Source organism: Crinia signifera, chromosome 12 (assembly GCF_055691185.1).
Source record: "Crinia signifera chromosome 12, ASM5569118v1, whole genome shotgun sequence".
Classification (NCBI taxonomy): Eukaryota; Metazoa; Chordata; class Amphibia; order Anura; family Myobatrachidae; genus Crinia; species Crinia signifera.
The window spans coordinates 38,213,355-38,235,392 of NC_139228.1; the positions used below are offsets into that span (position 1 = coordinate 38,213,355).

Consider the following 22,038-nt stretch of genomic DNA (forward strand, 5'->3'; position numbering starts at 1 on the left):
CTGCAGGATTTGTAATACAATTTCTTTATTACCTCAACGTTTTGAGGTTCAAACCCTGTTTTTAAGAGTAACTATAGCAAGATCTGACAAGCACGTACTATCTTTTACTAAAGGTGCCCATACACTAGTAAGATTTATCTTCAGATCTGGCTGGTTGGAACAAAAACATGGTTATGGGTGAGTGACAGTTTGTCTGTTTTCCAGCATTTCCAAGCAAATGGTCAACTGTCATTTGCTCTCATCCATAACCATGTGTTTGTTCCAACCAGCCAGATCTGAAGATAAATCTGCGTGTGTATGGCCACCTTAAGCTAAAGTATATTAATAAACCACTCTAAGACATCATGACATCATTTTAACTAGATCGGAGCATCTTCACAGTTTTCGTAATTTTCACCAAAAAAGTGAAACTTCAGGCCTCTTGCCAGAACAGAAGATGTTGACTCAGAGCAAAACGCTTTTGCACGTTTCTTATTCAGGTCACGTCACAACTTTCCAACACTAGCCGATTTTGAATTTCTCAATTTCATTTTTTTCACTCCGCCCTAATATATCCTATTGCATAGGATATATTGCATAATATATCCTATTGCATAATATAATTCCTTTTGAAAAGACCCTCTGAAGTTCCTTCTTCTTTTGTGCTGAATATATATATATATATATATATATATATATATATATATATATATATATATATATATATATATATATATATATATATATATATATATATATATATATATATATATATATATATATGAGACGCGGTGGAGACCGCAATCTTGCTTTGCTAAAATTGGAGTGCTTCTGGATTGCCAGGTTGGATACGATTAGCCCGAAAGGGCTTAATGAATATTTATCACTGTCTTGCCATTTGTAAAGTCAGTTCTTGGTTTACATTTCCATTACTAGATGCAAAGAGCCTGTTAGCAAATGGTGACAATTGTTTATATGCAGTATAATATGTGCGCGTTAATGTGACAGCTGTTATATAACCCGGTATGGCAATATGAAAGAAACCTTTTCTGTTTTCCTTACACTTCATTATTTTTATTATATGTCTATATATTTGCTAATTACACTTTTTTATATTTTTTCTGTATATATATTTGTTATGTCCCTATCTGACGTATACCGCTGCCACACCTCAGTAACCTTTTATTAATATATTGATCAGACGGCTGTCTGTTTAATAGTGGCGCTTTGGACGCCGTGTTTCTCCATTGTAAAATTCTGCACCTATTGTGTATATGTGTCCACTATGGGATTCCGTAGGGTGGCTCCGCCTGTGTACCTGAGCGGCAGGTGCGTCAGATTGGATTCACTGGGTGATTCTCTATTTAAGGTGTTTGCTTGTATGTGCAAGTTGTATCCTGATGACGGTCAATAAAAGAACCGAAACGGTCGTTGATATGAAGCTGCAGTAAGCGTTGTCTTCTTCTCTACAAGTAACGTGAGTGCCACTGCTCTACTCTATATATGTGATTACTGGGCATATTGCTGAGGAATCTTTGGGGGCACCCGTTCAAGTTATACTATCGACTGAGTGCCGGATGTGCAGACATATATATATATATATATATATATATATATATATATAATTACACACATATTGCACATCATTAACGATATAGAGTGTACACACTAGACAAGATAGTAAAATATATAGCTCAGTAGGGCAGTTCTGAGCGATGTTTTACTTTCTCTCTATGGGCCTTATTCTCGTTCACTCTTTCTGACAAAATCATTCTTAAGGTCCGTTGTGGACCGGCTCCGTTCTGTACTATGCGATGCGCGCTCCCGCGCATCACATAGTACGGTACAAAGAGTATGTGCTGCACATACTTTTTGTACTAGGTAAACATCGTATCGGATCGCAGTGCATGCACAATGCATGCACAAGGGATGCGATCCGATACGATGTGTGCTGTTTAAGCACAGAACGGATCCGATGAACGGACCGTGTATGGGGGGCTTGTGATGGACAAAACCATGTGCAGAGAGAATTAGATTTGGGTGGGGTTTTACTTCAAAGTGAGATCTATATTGCAGTGTAAAAATAAAGCAGTCAGTATTTACCCTGCACAGAAACAAAATAACTCACCCAAATCTAATTCTCTCTGCACATGTTACATCTGCCCCCCCTTCAGTGCACATGGTTTTGTCCATCTAAGAATTATTTTGTCAGAAAGAGTGAACTAGAATAAGGCCCTTTGTATGGTGGTTGAGGTGTGTGAAAGCTTCACTGCTATATTTAATTTATTTGATGCCCTGGGTTTGGCTGGGGTGGTTTGGGGGTGCCCTGTACCCCAGATGTGACCTACTTGACAGAGGTGGCCTCAATATTGGAATACCTCCTAATTTTTAGGATGGCTGAGGAGGGACGCTCGAGCGTGCCGTAGGTGCATCTGATAATTCAGGGGCAAGGCCTAGCTGGGAGGGGACGAGGTCTAAACTCACTCCTGAGAGGCCACATCCTGTTTTCGCCGCTGTGTGGGCATGTATAAACTCTGTGCACATGTGCACAGCGCCTATTCACGAGTGACAGGGGGGCTCCCAACTGCCAGCCCCCCCCCCCCCCCCCCTCTCCCCACTGCAGGATATTGCCTGCCCTGAGCTGGACGTTGGAACATCCCCTGCGGAAAGCGGGACAGTTGCACAAACAACCTTTTTAATGTTAATTAAATAGGCTAAAATGTAATATATATTAGGTGAGAAGTAATGATTGCATCCCCACCTTTTTTTTTGTTACTTATAACTATAAAGGTAGCACCTCTCAGTACCAGCAGCTAGGGCGTACAGTCTCGTCTAGAGACGCTTTTCCTATAGACTTCATCTCAGAATAACTCAGGCAGCAATAGTGTCCGAGCCTTGTGGCTAATTGAATCTGCCCCATACAGATTGGAATCCTTCCTAGTCACCAGTTACTACATAATGCACAAATGATGTTCTCCATGACACAGCTGTGCACTCTACATTGTAACCCAGCCAGCTATATAACTACAACAAAAACAATGAGATCTCTGTTCAATTCAAGGAACTCTTATTAAACGCAGAACTCATGAGCAGAAGACACCCAGTTCTTCTGCTGGTAGCAAACAAGCAGTGTGTTAGGAGGACCGTTTGTGTAACCATTATAACTTGCACCATGTTCAAAATGAAAGGTGCATGGTTCTTATATTTTAGTCTGTGGGTTGCTGGATTTGGGTGGTGTTTTAACGTTTAGGGCAAATTTGTTGGCACAAAATCCTTGGCCAAGTTCAGGTAAAGGTAAGTGCGGCTTCTGTGGTTATTATTTTTACATTTTATTTATATCTCTTCAGCTACTCAATGTAACACTGTACAACACAGAATACATGGACTACACCTAACGATAAACTTTAACCAAACATAAGAAGATTCACTGTTACAGGACACAACAGTGTAGCTGCATGTGCTACAATGCCACGCTGCATGTGCCACAACACCACCCTGCCTGTGCCTGACCCACCATGCCTGTGCCACAACACCACCCTGCATGTGCCACAACACCACCCTGCATGTGCCACAACACCACCCTGCCTGTGCCACAACACCACCCTGCCTGTGCCACAACACCCCCCTGCCTGTGCCACAACACCACCCTGCCTGTGCCACAACACCATGCTGCATGTGCCACAACACCACCCTGCATGTGCCACAACGCCATCCTGCATGTGCTATAATGCCACGCTGCATGTGCCACAACACCACCCTGCATGTGCCACAACACCACCCTGCATGTGCCACAACACCACCCTGCCTGTGCCACAACACCACCCTGCCTGTGCCACAACACCCCCCTGCATGTGCTATAACGTGATCCTGCATGTGCTATAATGCCACGCTGCATGTGCCACAATATCACCTTGCATGTGTCACAACACCACACTGCATGTGCCACAACACCACCCTGCATGTGCCACAACACCACGCTGCATGTGCCACAACACCACGCTGCATGTGCCACAACACCACGCTGCATGTGCCACAACTCCACGCTGCATGTGCCACACCACCCTGCATGTGCAATAACGGCATCCTGCATGTGCCACAACGCCACGCTGCATGTGCCACGACACCATGCATCATGTGCCACGACACCACGCCTCATGTGCCACTACACCACGCCACATGTGTCACGACACCACGCCGCACGTGCCACGACACCACGCCGCACGTGCCACGACACCACGCCGCACGTGCCACGACACCACGCCGCATGTGCCACGACACCACGCCGCATGTGCCACGACACCACGCCGCATGTGCCACGACACCACCCTGCATGTGCCACGACACCACCCTGCATGTGCCACGACACCACCCTGCATGTGCCACGACACCACCCTGCATGTGCCACGACACCACGCCGCATGTGCCACGACACCACGCCGCATGTGCCACGACACCACGCAAATGAAAGTACCGCGGTCAATAGGAGTGTCCTCTACTGACCATCAAAAACACCAGTGCATCGTCACCAGCATTTACTGTAAAGGTAACAGGTCCCACACCCCTGTGTACCGTCTTCTCTGCACTTACACCACCCTGCATGTGCCACAACGCCATCCTGCATGTGCTATAATGCCACGCTGCATGTGCCACAACACCACCCTGCATGTGCCACAACACCACCCTGCATGTGCCACAACACCACCCTGCCTGTGCCACAACACCACCCTGCCTGTGCCACAACACCCCCCTGCATGTGCTATAACGTGATCCTGCATGTGCTATAATGCCACGCTGCATGTGCCACAATATCACCTTGCATGTGTCACAACACCACACTGCATGTGCCACAACACCACCCTGCATGTGCCACAACACCACGCTGCATGTGCCACAACACCACGCTGCATGTGCCACAACACCACGCTGCATGTGCCACAACTCCACGCTGCATGTGCCACAACACCACGCTGCATGTGCCACACCACCCTGCATGTGCAATAACGGCATCCTGCATGTGCCACAACGCCACGCTGCATGTGCCACGACACCATGCATCATGTGCCACGACACCACGCCTCATGTGCCACTACACCACGCCACATGTGTCACGACACCACGCCGCACGTGCCACGACACCACGCCGCACGTGCCACGACACCACGCCGCACGTGCCACGACACCACGCCGCACGTGCCACGACACCACGCCGCATGTGCCACGACACCACCCTGCATGTGCCACGACACCACCCTGCATGTGCCACGACACCACCCTGCATGTGCCACGACACCACCCTGCATGTGCCACGACACCACGCCGCATGTGCCACGACACCACGCCGCATGTGCCACGACACCACGCCGCATGTGCCATGACATCACCCTGCATGTGCCACTACACCACCCTGCATGTGCCACAACACCACGCTGCATGTGCCACAACACCACGCTGCATGTGCCACAACAACACCCTGCATGTGCCACAACAACACCCTGCATGTGCCACAACACCACCCTGCATGTGCCACAACACCACCCTGCATGTGCCACAACACTACGCTGCATGTGCCACAACACTACACTACGCTGCATGTGCTATAACGCCACCCAGCACATGCGCAAATCCCGACCATCGGACCTGAGAACTCATTTGTTTAAATTGCCCCATAATCACTAGCATTTGCACTGCATTCAGTAACGGGTTTCTTTTCTATACATAAAATATAGCCCGCTGTCATGACATTTTACCGGCATTCATGCAAATGAAAGTACCGCGGTCAATAGGAGTGTCCTCTACTCACCATCAAAAACACCAGTGCATCGTCACCAGCATTTACTGTAAAGGTAACAGGTCCCACACCCCTGTGTACCGTCTTCTCTGCACTTTCACCAGTTGCCTCCAGGATCAAAATGAAAGCAAAAGCAAGTCTTACAAATTAAGTGTATACATGAATTAGAGAAAGTCATGTGACTTTTCTTGTACGGTCAGGTTAAATTACTTCCTCTTCATACTAATCTCTTAATGTACATATTTGTTGTCTTCCTCCACAACTGGAAGACAAAAACAAGTACATAACACAGAGCAGGCAGCTCTCATGAGCCATGTGTAACATAAAGCCCCGGTACACTATGCGATTTGGGCCTGATTTCACCCGATCCGGATGGATGGGCCGTGAAATTGTCACAAATCGCATGTGCAGACATCCCGTCGATCCCGTGCGCATCGGGTCAGAGTCGAGAGGTCGGACTGCACATTAAATTTATCGTATCGAATCCATCACTGGCACATCGTGGGTGCTTCCCAGGTGTGTGCCAGTGGTGAAGCACCGCCGGCACACACCTATGTGCAGAGGCGGGGTCAGTGGGGCGGGCAGCGGGGTCCATGCAGCGCTGGGGAGGCAGCAGGGTCTCTGCGGTGGCTGGGAGGGGCAGAATTGTAAGTGAGCCTTCTGGGGAGCGGTCAGGGGCTCTCGAGGGCAAACGGGTCAGACTTGTCCTTAGGACAAGTTGAACTACTGTATGGGGGCCTTTACCCTCAAACATTTGAGGTAGGGATGACCATCGACCTTCGAAGATTCAAAATCATCAATGGTTTATGGCTGATGTCAAATACTTTTGCCATCGATGGGGGGAGAACCAGGTGGTTTCCTTCCATCGATGGCACAGCAAAACTGATGTTTTTCTTTTTGTGCCAGGACATGGAGCATAGCTCCACCCCCACACCTGTGAAGATCCCCCCCCCCATGTTCTGATTGGCCCACCGGCCAGCCAGTTAAATAAAATGGATGACCATCGATAGGTAAAACGATTGATGGTCACCCATCACATAGTTTATTACTATTGATGTTTGGTTGCAGTAGCACCATTGATGGTAACCATCGGTGGCGACGGCACTGATGGCCATTCCTAATCCGAAGAGCAAGAACCGGTACAAATCCTGGAATGTGGCGTGGCCATGGGTAAAGTACTTACTTAAATGGGCAGTTGGAGTACAGGCCTTAAAAAAAAAAAAGGTACTGTACCTGCCAAAAAAGGTAGAGTTGGAGGGTATGGTGTACTGGGACTCATATATGGAGGCTAGACCAGGAAAGACCCATCTGTATCAGAACAGATTACAAAATGGGGCAGCAATTACCTAAGGTTTTCCCCGTAAATACTTGGTTGCCCCTCATATTTATTTATTTATATTATATCTGATCTGTTTATTATAGGAGAAAGCCATATGTCATGGCATTTTATCTGTTTTCTTCTAGAACAAACAACTATAAGCTGAAGCAAAGGAATGACAGTTAACCCTAAAGGTGCCCATACATGTGCCGATACTGCCAATGCGATGTGTGTTTTGAGATGTGTGTTTTGAGATGCGCGCTCCCGTGGCATCTCATTGCACAGTACAAAAAGTATGTGCTGCACATACTTTTTGTACTGTCTTTTTATCGCATCGCATGAAATGCGATGCAATGCTAACTCAAAACGCACGCCAGTATCGGGACGTGTATGGGCACCTTTAGAGCTGTATTTCAAGCAACAGCTTGTGGAATCAAAACAATGGGTCCGATTCAATTGTTCTTCGCACTACATGGGCTATCATGTAGCTGCGAAGCTATCCAATTGTTGCTCCGATCGTGTGAGATACATTTCAGCTTGAAGTCTTAAATTGGGAAATTAGTCGCTTTAAGCAGCTACACCCAATGCTAATGGTCGTGCATACAGGCCTCCAGGGCCGCCACTAGAAATGTTGGGGCCTGGGACTGACCTACAGTCCGGGCCCCCAGCAGCACAGAGCCATATCTCTGGCCGCCAACGCCCCCCCACACACGCCCGCCCCCACCTGCCAGCACCCCGCCTCCCCTACCCCATTACAATTACTTACCATCATCCACGTCGTTGTTCTTCAGCCCCCACGGTCAGGTCCGGAGCGCACACTGCACAGTGCAACTTGCAGAGCACTGAGCCCCTCAAGTCCTAGGCTCGGTGCTCTGCAGGCTGCATTGTGTATTGTGCGTTCCTGGCCGCTGGTGCCGGGTGAGGGAGGCTATGTGTGTGTGTGTGGGGGGGGGGGGGGGCTGTGGGCAGCTGCCCGGGTCCCTCCAGAGGGATGCGGTCATCTATTAGAATGAACTTAGGTCTACAGTCATTAGGTCGACCCCACTAGGTCGACTGGCAGGAAGGTCGACCTGACTTAAGGTCGACATGGGCCAAGGTCGACATGACTTAAGGTCGAATTTGCATAAAGGTCGACATGAGGAAGGTCGACTGGTCATAAGGTCGACATGGGTTTTTCACTGTTTTTTGAGCCGACATGTGCCGACAGGCGGTATTTCATGCCCTACCATCCACTAGGGCGTGGTGGGAGAATAAAATAGTGTGCCGAGCGCAGCGAGGCACCGTGCCCGAAGCATTGCGAGCGAAGCGAGCGATGCGAGGCTCCGATTCTCATTGCCAACTGTGTCCATGTCGACTGTGTCGACATTCGGATCAAAAACCAGTTAAAAACCCATGTCGACCTTATGACCAGTCGACCTTCCTCATGTCGACCTTTATGCAAATTCGACCTTAAGTCATGTCGACCTTGGCCCATGTCGACCTTAAGTCAGGTCGACCTTCCTGCCAGTCGACCTAGTGGGGTCGACCTAATGACTGTAGACCTAAATGCAGTCTGACGAATGATCCCATTCCCCTCCAGAGGCCGGTGACAGCTGTACCCAGGGCACCTCCCTGTTGGCGGCCCTGCAGGCCTCAATACACTATGGGCTTGATTCTAGTCCATTCTGTCCCCCCATGTGCAGGGCTTCTGTGCGTGCGCTGGGCGTTCCCATGTAAATGCCAGCGTGACGTGGGATGCCGGGAGCGGGAACAGTGGTGTAGGTAGGTGCCCCAATTTGTAGTAGGTTAGACTCCTGCGCAATGAATAGTGGGCGAGGCCTAACATTATACCACACACCATAATGCCCATTGCACATTTTACCGAACTTTGTGTTTTAGCAAACTTAAAATTGCTCGTTGCCAAGGGGGACTGAAATTGCTCGTTGTCAAGGGGGACTGGAATTGCTCATTGCCAAGAAGGACTAAAATTGCTCGTTGCCAAGGGGGACAGAACTGTGCAGCAGCCCGCTCCCGGCTCCCCGCCGCTATTTTCAATTCAATGCACGCCAACTCCCCCGCCCACTCCCGTCTCCCCGCTGTGTCTGGGAGATGTGCTGCTATTTTCAATCCAAGTCTCCCGCTGGGCCGCTAGCCAATAGGCACTCGCGGCCCAGCTGCCACCAGTTGATTGGCTGCTGGACCACAAAAGCCTATTGGCTAGCGGCCCAGCGGGAGACGTGAATTGAAAATAGCAGCACGTCTCCCGGACACAGCAGCGAGGAGACGGGACCAGATGGGGGAGGGCGAGCTGGTGGTGCAGGCACGGCCCCGGCACCCTGTAATCTTACGGCGCCCGGAGCTTGTGCTCCGCCCGCGCTACACCCCTGAGCGGGAAACTAACCTCACATGACGTCAGCCCCCCACCCTGTCTTCGGGTGGAAGCCCGCAAATGTTGCCATCAGGGGGGTGCTGTGGGTGCAGCTGTCCCGGGCCCTACCACCCAGGTAGGGCTCGGGCAGCTCAATGTGCTGTGCCGCTGTCCCTTCAGTAGCGGTGGGGGCAGTACCCCGTCTCATTCGATGGTCGGCAACCATCGAATGATGGTGAAGGCGCACGCATATGTAAGTGTGGGCCAGACCACCCTTACATATGCCTGTAGAAATGCAGGGAGTTGGGCGGGCAGCTGATATCCGGTTAGCTCAGCTGTCTACCCCCCTGCACGTGCGGTGTTTTCGCAGGGCGTTGACATAAGCTACTGGCCTAGCCCAGCACCCCCCGCCCCTCTCCACCCCCCTGACACCCCACCCCCCACTCGCAAGGCTTGGAGCATGCACTTGGCGAACAGACTTTTCACCAAGTTCCCACGCACCCAGCGTATACACATGCGCAGAAATGCTGCTGCGCATACGCAAAACATTGGTCCCCGTGCGAACGAGCGTCCACTGTGAATTAACCAGAATAAGGGCCCTTATGCATTGAGACGGGGTGTTTGGTGTGTCTGCAGCAACAAAGTATGTGGATCTGTAGGTTTTCTCTGTGTTACACAATTTCTTCCCACAGCCCCAGCACGTATGTGTATATGTGTGCACATGTTGTGTGGCAGAGAATGAATGGAGCAGGGACTGATGAATTATTCAGCATTCTCTGGAAAGTGCTGTGTAATAGGATGGTATTACTGTATGACATAGCTCCAGGGTGGCAGCATTGTATACCATGCGTCCGATGGATCCATGGTGCAGCTGTGACAATCTCCAACTCCTATTTGATGCGCACGGGACTGTGCATCGCAATCGGAGGTTAAACACATGCACTTTGTGCCCTTTTCATCCTATTCCTCTGCTCAATGCCTCGGAATCGGATGAAAAGGGCCTAGATCACACTAGTGGATGGGCAGCAGTGTTAATCCTCATAGCGATCAGACATTTGTTATTACTGTATGATCAGTTCATTCCATAAAGCACTGCAGAATATATTGTAAATGAAATGAAAATGTAATGGACATCTCCTTCCAGGTGCAGGGAGGAGGAGGCGGAGCCTGACTGCAGCAGCAGCCAAGTAGGAGGAGAGGGGAGCCGCTAGGGACCCCCTCGCCTCCTGTCGATTGCTTCCCAAAGGGCAGCGCTTACCGCAAGAGCTTCCCTTTGTGATACTAATCGCATACGACAGCATAAAGAGCGACAGTCAATCGGTCAACCACTATTGACTGAAAGGCCAAAGGTCGACAAACGAAAAGAGTCAACATGCATTACATTGACATGATCCAAAGGTTGACACCACCAAAAGGTCAACATGGGAACAGGTTGACAAAAAAAAACGACTTTACTATCCCAGTGGGCATAGAGGGAGAATATAATGGTGTGCCGAGGGCAGCGAGGCAATCGACCTTTTAAACATGTCGACCTAATGCATATCGACCTTTGGCCTGTCTACCAATTGGGGGTCCATGTTGACAGATATTGACGATCCACACCAGGGGAATTCCCTTCAGTACGATGGATGTGATGTGACTTCTCAGAACAGCTGCTGCCACTGAAAACTTGCAATGTCATCCCTGCCATACATAGCTGAAGCCGGTGTGGATCAGATGGTCACCAGTAAGTCATTAGGTTGACACCATTAAGTCGACATGCATTTAGGTCGACATGTAGGAAGGTCGTCATGAGTCTAGGTCGACAGGGTCATAAGGTCGACAGGGTCATTAGGTTGACATGGGTTAGGTCGACAGGGTCATAAGGTCGACATGGGGTAGGTCGACATGGGGGTTTTCACCGTTTTTTTTCCCGAATGTTGACAAAGTTGACATGGACACAGGTTAAAGTGCACCGCGTCCCCTCGCTGCACTCGCCATGATTCCCGCTCTATTTTATTCTCCCACCATGCCCTAGTGGATGGTAGGGCATGAAATACCGCCTGTCGGCACATGTCAGCTCAAGAAACAGTGCAAAACCCCATGTCAACCTTTTGACGGTCGACCTAACCCATGTCGACCTAATGACCCTGTTGACCTAATGACCCTGTCGATCTAGGTTCATGTTGACCTTCCTGCATGTCGACCTAGACACATGTCGACCTAATGGTGTCGACCGTCTAACAACTCGCTGGTGACCCAATGACCGTATCCCGTTGAAGCCCAGGGGCCACATCACGTTCAACTGAACTGAATTTAAATAAAACTAAATCTGTGTAGTATTTTTATTTTCCTCATTACTGTGTGCGCTGCTTGCAAATCAGGTCCACAGAATTGGTTACTAAAACCATTGTCAGCCATATTGTGTCAATGTGAATACACAATTGCTTTGCAACAACATGCAAGACAGCTATAATAGAGAACATGACAAGAAGCTGTAGTCAGGAGACAGGGTGCTGGCAATCTGCCCATGTGTCAGCCAGGGAGCCAAACTATTTGCAATGCACATCAGCAAGTGTCCTGCAAATGCAATCTTGCACAATAACCCCACTACACAAAACTCCTTCTATTAATGCCAAACTATGTAAGGTAACTCTAATTATATGCTGCCACAGGGATTCACAGCTGTCCCATTCTATCAAAGGGTGTCTGATACAATCTCCTTTTTGGAGATTAACCTACATCCATATAACAATAATAATTAAAAAAAATATGATGTGGTTGAAAGAATCTCCACCCAAGTAGGGTAGTGTGTCAGGAGCCCCTATAAAACAGCAGACACTTGTCTGGTACTGCCTCACAGCTGATGCAATACATGAGTAATCTCCCATGTGCACTGCAGACACTGCCCTCCACTATGGATATGTCCGGCCAACTGCTTTATATATTATTATCATCATCAATCATTTATTTATATGGTGCCACAAGGGTTCTGCAGCGCCCGACAATACAGAGATGAGCAAAAAATAAAAATAAAAAATAAATAGCGATTTACAGTAAAAATGCAAATAAGGACAAGTACGTGGTAAATAAAAGACAGTTGCAGCAGCAGACACTGATGCAATTAGAACACTGGCAGAGGTATGGCCCTCAAAGGCAAATTCCTTCTCAAATAGACAAAACCATGTGCACTGCAGGTGGGGCAGATGTAACATGTGCAGAGAGAGTTAGATTTGGGTGGGGTTTGACTTCAAAGTGAGATCTATATTGCAGTGTAAAAATAAAGCAGTCAGTATTTTCCCTGCACAGAAACAAATTACCTCACCCAAATATAATTCTCTCTGCACAAGTTACATCTGCCCCACCTGCAGTGCACATGGTTTTGTCCATTTGAGAAGGAATTTGCCTTTGCGAGTGAACCACAATAAGGGCCATAGCCTTTGAAAAGCACAATGAGGAGAGAGGGTCCTGCTCGTTAGAGCTTACATTCTAATATAGTTTGTGCAAAAGAATCTCATTGGTCAAAAAACATGTGTAATTCTACCATCCTTTAAACATACCGTTTATTGTCCTGCTACTTATTGGTGCCGCCCCCCCCCCCCCCCATGACATCTCTGTCAGGTCCATCAGTCACCGCATGTATGCCTGCCACCACCCGCCGCCTCTGCCGCGCCCGCTGGTCACTGCACACCCTCTCTTTCGCATCCCCCCCCCCGCCCCGCATATTCCTGCCCTCTCCATCGCCTTATACTCTGCCATGGAAAACCAGCCCACCCACTCCACCGTCATGGGCCATTCCTGGGATTGACAGTTTTTCAATCTCTAATCCCACGACTGAATGTATGGCCTGGGATTGGCCACCCGATTCTTCTCTTTCTAATAGTGTCCCTGACTCTCTATTTTTTACACTATACAGAGAAGTAAGGTTATCCAGACTTGGGGCCAGATGTACTAAGTTTGAAAAGTGATAAAATGGAGAGTGGACAGCTCCTAACTGTCATGGTACAGGCTGTGTTTAAATAAGGGCAATTAGGAGCTGGTTGGCTGGTAGCTTTTCACTCTCCATTTTCTCACTTTTTGTAGCTTGGTACATTTAGCCCTTTAGATGATAGGGTGACATTACAAAAGGTTTTTCATTACCATCCAAATGAAAAAAATTGTGAAAAACATATAAACCTTTTCATGAGTCGACCACTCCAATGTCAACCATTTATTTATGTTTACTTTGTGCCTGTCGACTACGAAGCCTTTTAGTTGCATGGTTTAGTGGTTCAGTGCTAGTAGAAAAGGGGTGGTGGTGACCCTGACCACACAGAGTGGGTCTGGGTGCAGGTGCGCCTGGTTGGAGCTGTGTTTCCCTAGCTGCTGCTCTGGGACAGGATAGTTAGTCCTGTACTGAATGAACAAGAAAAGAAAGGGGTGTTGAGCTGCGCTTGGTATAACTTTGTAAAAAGTGAGGTAATGAAACCTGTAAAGTTGGGTGAAAAAAATGAGGGATTGGTTGATCTAGTACAAAAAGATTTAATGTCTAAAATACATATAGCCAGAATACATTGATAATTCTCTAAAATCACATAAAATTCATATCTCACCAACCAAACTGGGGAAATGTATGGCCCGGAGAGTCCCAAGAGTCCTGTATAGGGCTGAGTTGTAAATCGTCCTGTATGGAGCTGCAATGAAATGCCCAATTGGAGCAGTAGGGAGGGAGGACCAGATGTAAGAATAAGGAGCGGCTTAAGTTGACACGGATTGCCGACTCCCTCCGCTGGATGGACTGGAGCGGGATGGGTCCTCTACCTCTACCTTACTGTAGGAATTTGCAATCCAAATGGAACCAGTGGAGGTGGTATTACCGGACTGGGATCTGTGCGTGGCCCAAGGGGACCCCCAGGTCCAGCTATATGTATTTTAGACATTAAATCTTTTTGTACTAGATCAACCAATCCCTCATTTTTTTCACCCAACTTTACAGGTTTCATTACCTCACTTTTTACAAAGTTATACCAAGCGCAGCTCAACACCCCTTTCTTTTCTTGTTCGTTCAGTGCTAGTAACTTACATTCCAGACTAGTGAATATTAGTAAGGTACATTTGCATGCAGGAAGCACCTGGGGAGCTAGGCATTCTCACAGTGACCTATTTCTGTATTACTACCAGGTGCACCATTGATTATCCATATAGTTCTAGAAAGTTCTTCTTGATAAACAGAATGACATGACTAGGTGCATAAAGACACATTATAAGAACGAAAGATGAAATGATCATAGATAAGGGGCATTCAACTGTATATGCTCGTGGAATCTGGGGGGCTGGAAACAGAATGTTGCATAGCTATTGGTGAATAATGACAATCTCCTTTTGGATTAAAAAGTTATTGCACAGCAAATATAAGAATGTAAAGTATTTATTATAACACCCTGCACCTTTAAAAATCCATGCAGTTCCTCTTTCCTGCCTGGGGTGTCGCCGTCTGCTTTGATGCTTCAAGTGCAATGGGTGATGTTTTATTACGTTCTGGTTGATAGATCACCAGTGTCTAGATAGAGAGTCAAGAGGGCTACCCCAAAAGGACCATATTAAATAGGTCGACAGGGTCAACAATATGTCGACAGGGCTAAATTTTCAAAATGCATAAGGTAGACATGCATAGATCGAAAGGGTCAAATTGTCAACATGAGTTTTTCCTGAATAATTTTTTTTTGGCCCATGGGCCAGTCAATCAAAGAAAATAGATGACCATCGATAGTCAAAAACATTGATGGTCATCCATTAGATATGATGCTGCCATCGATGGCGATATCCTAGGGATGGCCATCGGTGCTAAGTAGTAGGTTCAGAGATTATGGCACCAGTGCGAGGTCACATCTAATGCTAAGTTACATGCCATGCCAGATATCCGATTGGCGCTTTAAATTTAGTGTCAAACTAGCTGAATTCACACTATGGACCTTATTCTAGGTAAGTTTTGGTTTTACCGCCAACTGTCGCTCTTCCAGCTGCCACACCCCCTCACTCGCAGAGTTCCCCGGAGTGGGTGCGGGGGTGATATCATTTGATGGTCGCTGACCATCGAATGATTTGGAACGTACCCGCAAAACTAAGACACTCTCAGGAGTCTTAGATTTGCGTGTTCCTTATACGGGAACAGGGTGGGCAGCTGCATCACTGCCTTATTTCCTTGGGAACGCCCAGTGTTCCCATGGAACACCTACACTGGGCGTTCCCATGGGTGCATCCCCTTGCCGCCACCCTGCCCACACTGGTTGGTGCGAGCGGGATTGCGAACTAGCAGATCGCCAGGCCTACTCGCACCCAGCTTATGCACATGGGCAAAAATGTGCATACGCATTAGCAGAACATCGTGCTAAAGCGCGGAGGAGCGAATTAACCAGAATCAGGCCCTATGTCCGTAATCTTGGAAAATATTACATAACCTCCTGTATGGTCTATTGGTTACAGTAATCTCTGGTTGCTACATTAACCTGGACTAATGTGAGAGCGGGCCCAGATCTAAATACAGGGGGTTATTCTGTTTCACTCGCAAAGGCACAATCACTCTCTAATGGACAAAACCATGTGCACTGCTGGTGGGGCAGATGTAACGTGCAGAGAGAGAGTTAGAGTTGGGTGTTTTATTGTTTCTGTGCAGGGTAAATACTAGCTGCTTTATTTTTACACTGCAATATAGATATCAGTTTGAAGTACAAACCCCACCCAAATCTAACTCTATGCACATGTTACATCAGCCCCACCTGCAGTGCACATGGTTTTGTCCATTAGAGAGTGATTGTGCCTTTGCGAGTGAACCAGAATAACCCCCACAGTGTACAGCATGCATTCTCAAGGTCAGGTGACAAAGAAACTCATCTGTGGACAGCATTATGACTCAAAATTAATGAATTTCAAAGTATTGTAATACCGTATGCCAGGATTAAACTCAGGAAGTAAGTGATTTGTAAAGACAATATAGTGTGTCAGGTCAGGTGTCAGCAACTTGCTGAGGTACAATCAGCTTGCAGATGAATCATGTGATAATCATACCATTTGTGGGTAGTGAATGCCCAAGAAAGAATCTCCCTCCACAACAAAAATCGGTACTTGTTTCCTAGAACGGCCACAACGATTTAGATCGTTGTGGTCGTAAGATAAAAAATCGGATCGATCGCATCGCATGCGATTTGGTCGCATACGATGCGACCGATCCGATCGACCGATTTTTCACCCGATTTTTTTTTTTTTTAACCTGATTATTTTCAATTGCCCCCACAAATGTTACTAAGTGGGCTAGACCCCACGATAGACGTCAACCCGAAGCGTGGCGAGCGCAGCGAGGCCGCGAGGGGCGGCGGTGCGTGTCCTCCGACCTTTTCATTCCCCTACTATCCACTAGGGCGTGGAGTGAGAATAGAATAGTGTGGCGAGCGCAGCGAGCCACCGAGCCCGAAGCGTGGCGAGCGCAGCGAGCCCCGCGAGGGGACGCGTCTAACTTCACAGGTATACGCGTCCCCTCGCGGGGCTCGCTGCGCTCGCCACGCTTCGGGTTGACGTCTATCGTGGGGTCATGGCGGGCACATAAAAAATGTGAAATGGGTCATATTGGCCCATTTCACCTTTTTTAACATTTTTCCCTATGTGAGATGGACTTAATCAAGTCCATCTCATCTTGTGCCATTGTAATGGCACAAGACCGACAAGATCCTCCCGATTTCAATGTTAAAAGATTTTTTAACATTGAAGTCTATGGAAAAATCGGGTCAATCGGTCGGTCGCATCGCGGCCGATTTTAATTGGTCGCGACCGACCGATTGACCCGATTTCTGTCAATCAAAGGGAAAAAATTGTAAAAAATCGGCCACATCGTGAGGATCGTGTCCCTTAATTAAGAGCCACGATCACTCACGATTGTGGCCGTTCTAGGAAACAAGTACCCAAAAATCCTCAGAATTACCAAGCGAGTTACAGCTAACTTATGCTGGTTATCATCTGCACAGCTGCTAGTTAGGGGCGGCAATGATAGATCTCACTCCTGATGCTTATTTAACAATGAGCAGGCAAAGAGCGGTTATGTTTACTAACCAGCAGCATTACAAAGTCCTCGGTTGTCCCCAGTTCTCTTCATGGGATTTAAAATAGAAATAATGGACCTTATTCAGGTACGTACGCTCACATGCAAATTCGTATGTGAGTGCAATGTTTTTTTAATGCACATGCGCTAGGTGCGTGCATCTACAGCACCCAACATTGTGGCCGGTGGGCGCGGGACTCGCCCAGCGGTTCATGGGCATTCCCATGGAAATCGCCCAGTGACGTGGGCGCCAGGGGTGGGTAGCTGACATCACCGGATGCCCACCCACTTCCTTCAGAATGCGCACGCGCATCTAAGGTTCCTCTGAGCAACCTTAGCACGACCATTGACTGATGTGGGTGATCTCCCGCAGGCTGCGAATGGATATTTGTGTCAAACATCCATTCCCAGTCAGTGCATGCAAACACATGCTGTAAATGGGTGTCGGCCAGGCCACCATTAGCAAGGCGGGGTTTGGTGGACTTGCAAGGCTGCAAATCAATCAGAATAATCCCCAATGTGAATGTAAAACTCGCCTGCTTTCATTTATTATTATTACCATTATAAATCCTGTAAACAGAAACAATGACCATGACCCGGTACTGGTACCCGTTAGATACAGATCTTCCCTTACCTCACTGTGCCACGTTGTAGCTGACTGTGCTCTTGATCTGAAGAGGTACACCATGGTACCCAGATTAGCGCTGCAGACCACACTACCCACATTAGCACTACAGAGCACAGTACCCAGATTAGCGCTGCAGACCACACTACCCACATTAGCACTGCAGAGCACAGTACCCACATTAGCGTTGCAGACCACAGTACCCACATTAGCGTTGCAGACCACAGTACCCACATTAGCGCTGCAGAGCACAGTACCCACATTAGCGCTGCAGAGCACAGTACCCACATTAGCGCTGCAGGCAACAGTTCCCATATTAGTGCTGCAGAGCAGTTTACACATTAGCACTGCAGAACACAGTTCCCACATTAGCGCTGCAGACAACAGTTCCCACATTAGCGCTGCAGACCACAGTTCCCAAATTAGCGCTGCAGACCATAGTTCCCAAATTAGCGCTGCAGACCACAGTTCACACATTAGCGCTGCAGACCACAGTTCACACATTAGCGTTGCAGACCATGGTTCACACATTAGCGTTGCAGACCATGGTTCACACATTAGCGTTGCAGACCATAGTTCCCAAATTAGCGCTGCAGACCACAGTTCACACATTAGTGCTGCAGACCACGGTTCCAACATTAGCGCTGCAGACCACGGTTCCCACATTAATGCTGCAGACCACGGTTCCCACATTAGCGCTGCAGGCCATAGTTCCCACATTAGCGCTGCAGACCATAGTTCCAACATTAGCGCTGCAGACCATAGTTCCTACATTAGCGCTGCAGACCATAGTTCCTACATTAGTGCTGCAGACCACGGTTCCCACATTAATGCTGCAGACCACAGTTCCCACATTAGCGCTGCAGACCATAGTTCCCACATTAGCGCTGCAGACCATAGTTCCCACATTAGCGCTGCAGACCACAGTTCCCACATTAGTGCTGCAGACCACAGTTCCCACATTAGTGCTGCAGACCACAGTTCCCACATTAGGGCTGCAGACCACAGTTCCCAAAACTGGTGCATAGGGGTCACTATGTACCAAACTCCGAAAAGCTTCTGACCCTTATGGTTTATCTCTTAAGATGGCCGACCTTCCGCGGAACATCCATAAAAATATCAATTGCAATATGGACCATTCATTATCTCTGCACTGCTGCCATTATGAGCACATAGGTCCCTTAGTTACAGTCTATGTACTGTTCTAAGACTGCCCAAACATAGGAGAAGCTTATAATAAGGCAGCATAAGAGGCAGGCTAATGGGCGGACTAGTGCAGCGTGCCAAAGCATTACAGAGGAACACTTTGCTGTGTTTATTTATGCAGATCAGTGGAAAAATTACACTTAATTTTGCAGAATGAAATCACATTACATAAAAGATGGAGATGACACATTTCTCAGTGTCCCTTGCTTTGTGAAGAGCACTGACTAATTTTTATCATAAAAAAAAAAAAGAAAACAATGGAGGTCAGGAATTATGTATAATACAGTAAACTAAGTGCAATATCTCATGGGCTTTGCACTTAAATTTAGTGTTGCTTTAAATTTTGGGTACTTGTGTAATATCTGGGCGCCCGATTTTTTGATTGCATGCCTTAACTTAAGGCATGCAATCAGATGCGATGGACCCGATTTTTTCATCGGGTTGGAAAACGGCAACCCGAAGCGTGGCGAGCGCAGCGAGCCCGCGAGGGGCGGCGGTACGCGTCCTCCGATCTTTTCATACCGCCACTATCCACGTTGGCGTGGAGTTGATTTTATATAGTGTGTCGAGCCACCGAGCCCGAAGCGTGGCGAGGGGACGCGTCATACGAGCCCGAAGCGTGCCGAGTACAGAGAGCCCCACGAGGGGACGCAAATTACTTAACATGTATTCTGCGTCCCCTCGCAGGGCGCGCTGCGCTTGCCACGCTTCGGGCTCGTATTCCGCGCTCGCCATGCTTCGGGTTGGCGTTGATCGTGGCGTGGCGTTAGCAATGGGGGGGCATTTCACATAATTAACCATCAGGGTAGTTATACAATTAAAAATGGGGTCTGGGGGGCATTTAACATTGGACCCAATGTAAAATCGGGTTTCAGGGACCATTTAACATTGGATCCAATGTAAAAATCGGGTCGATCGCATCACATCGCATGCGATTTGGTCGCATGCGATGCGATCGACCCGATTTTTCCGACCCGATGAAAAAATCGGGCGCCCAGATATTACACAAGTACCAAATTTTGAGCTAAAAGTTGCCACTTCATAAATATACCCCAGGTCTTGTCTTATGCATGGGACACATCCAAGCCCATCCAGTTTCACCTTATACCCCTTTCACACTGCATTCCTGCATCGCACCCCGGAGTTTGAACATGGGTCCAATCAGGTGCGACTTTACTGAGACCAGTTTATTGCTGAATTGATGACGTCACTGCACACAGGTGCAGTGGCGGTGCCTGGCTCTCGCTATGCTGTTAACGAGCCCTCGATCGGATCGACCCAGGTTACCTGTTCACACTGCACTATGACCCAGGATGAACCTATGTTCAACTCTGCTTGTGCCAGGGTTTTTTCAACTTGCTCCTATCAGGCTGGAAAGCAACCCGGGTTGTGCATGTTCACGAGCAGTAACCTGGGTTATTACTGGCAGTGTGAAAGGGGTATTCGTCATACCTCCCAACTTCTGAATGTCCAGTGCACGCGTCAAGGCCAAAAATTGGGGGTGTGGCCTAGCAGAAAGGGCATGGCCTGTACTTGTGGTGCTGCAGGAATAGAGGCTGCGCACAACTGCACAGCCTCTATTCATGTGTGACAGGGGGGGGGACTTCCAACTGTCCCCCCCCCCCCGTCACGCCGCTGTGGGACACTACAGGCCCCGGGAGGGACGTGGGAACGTCCCAAAAAAAGGGACGTTCCCGTGATAAATGGGACAGTTGGGAGGTATGCTTTAGTGGCGCTGCGAATCTCCATGTGCTTTGAGGTTATATATATATATTTCAGTCCTAGGAGTAAATTTAGTAAAGCTTCTAAAAATGAAGAGGTGATGTTTCCCATAGCAACCAATCAAATTCTGTCTACCATTTCTCAATTCCCAGAAAATGACAGACAGAATCTTATTGGTTGCTATGGTAGCAAAAGAAAATAAAATCGTAATAATTGTCAATAAACCCTTTAACACTCCCATAGTCTTACGGCACATATATGTAAAACCTATGCCATTTGCAGAGAGCTTCCTAAAGCAGGCCCGGTGGTTTGGCATGCAACAATGTAACTCCACAGAACATTCACAAAAATAAACCAGTATATGGTAAAAGTGATACACAGACCTTTCTAAGACATTCCGGTTCCAGAGCAGAACACATGGTGTAATAAATGTGCAGTATTATCTCACGTCTCCACTCTTTTCACTGCTTCATGATTAGACCCCAAAGGGCGTCCACTAGCGCCTGGTCCTCCAGAGCTATGTGCAAGCTGCGGGCACGAAGGGAGGGAGACCAGCTGCCCCTGTCAGTTGCAAACACTCCCGTCCAGTGAATACCAAAGCTGCAAAAGAGAAGCCACAGTAAAGCAGATATCCTGCAGACAGCACGGTCCACACCCTGTGCTGCTCCTGTCACAGGGCTGGAGTAGTAAACAACTCCCAGGCCATTAAAAAAACTTGTTTTCTGTGTTGTTTAACTCCATAAAGTCGTCGTCACTTCCTCATGCTCTGTCGTCGCCTCCTCCCTCCTGCTCTGGTGAAATGAAAGCAGAGGAATGTGTGTGCTGTGGTTGGTGCTCTGACTTGCTGTTGCAGAAGTTACAGTATGGGGTGACATCTAGCTCAATGCTGCAGGCTGAGCACATACTGTAGGAATTGGGAGCAAAGCAAACTTGGTCATGACCAGGGTTGAAATGCCAGGTTGCTCGACCCAGGAAATGGTGCTGTGGTGCTTTCAGACCGCAGATA

General features: G+C 48.0%; 1 protein-coding gene across 1 annotated transcript in view; it reads right to left on the bottom strand.

Annotated features, from left to right (window-relative positions):
• The window catches only part of MIDEAS (mitotic deacetylase associated SANT domain protein), an 88,621-nt gene extending 66,818 nt beyond the window's left edge, over positions 1 to 21,803 (bottom strand). The window contains exon 1 of the mRNA XM_083167174.1: positions 21,416 to 21,803. The gene's annotated coding sequence lies outside the window, so the exon portion shown is untranslated. The remainder of the gene's footprint in view (positions 1 to 21,415) is intronic.
• Positions 21,804 to 22,038: the final 235 nt, after the last annotated feature.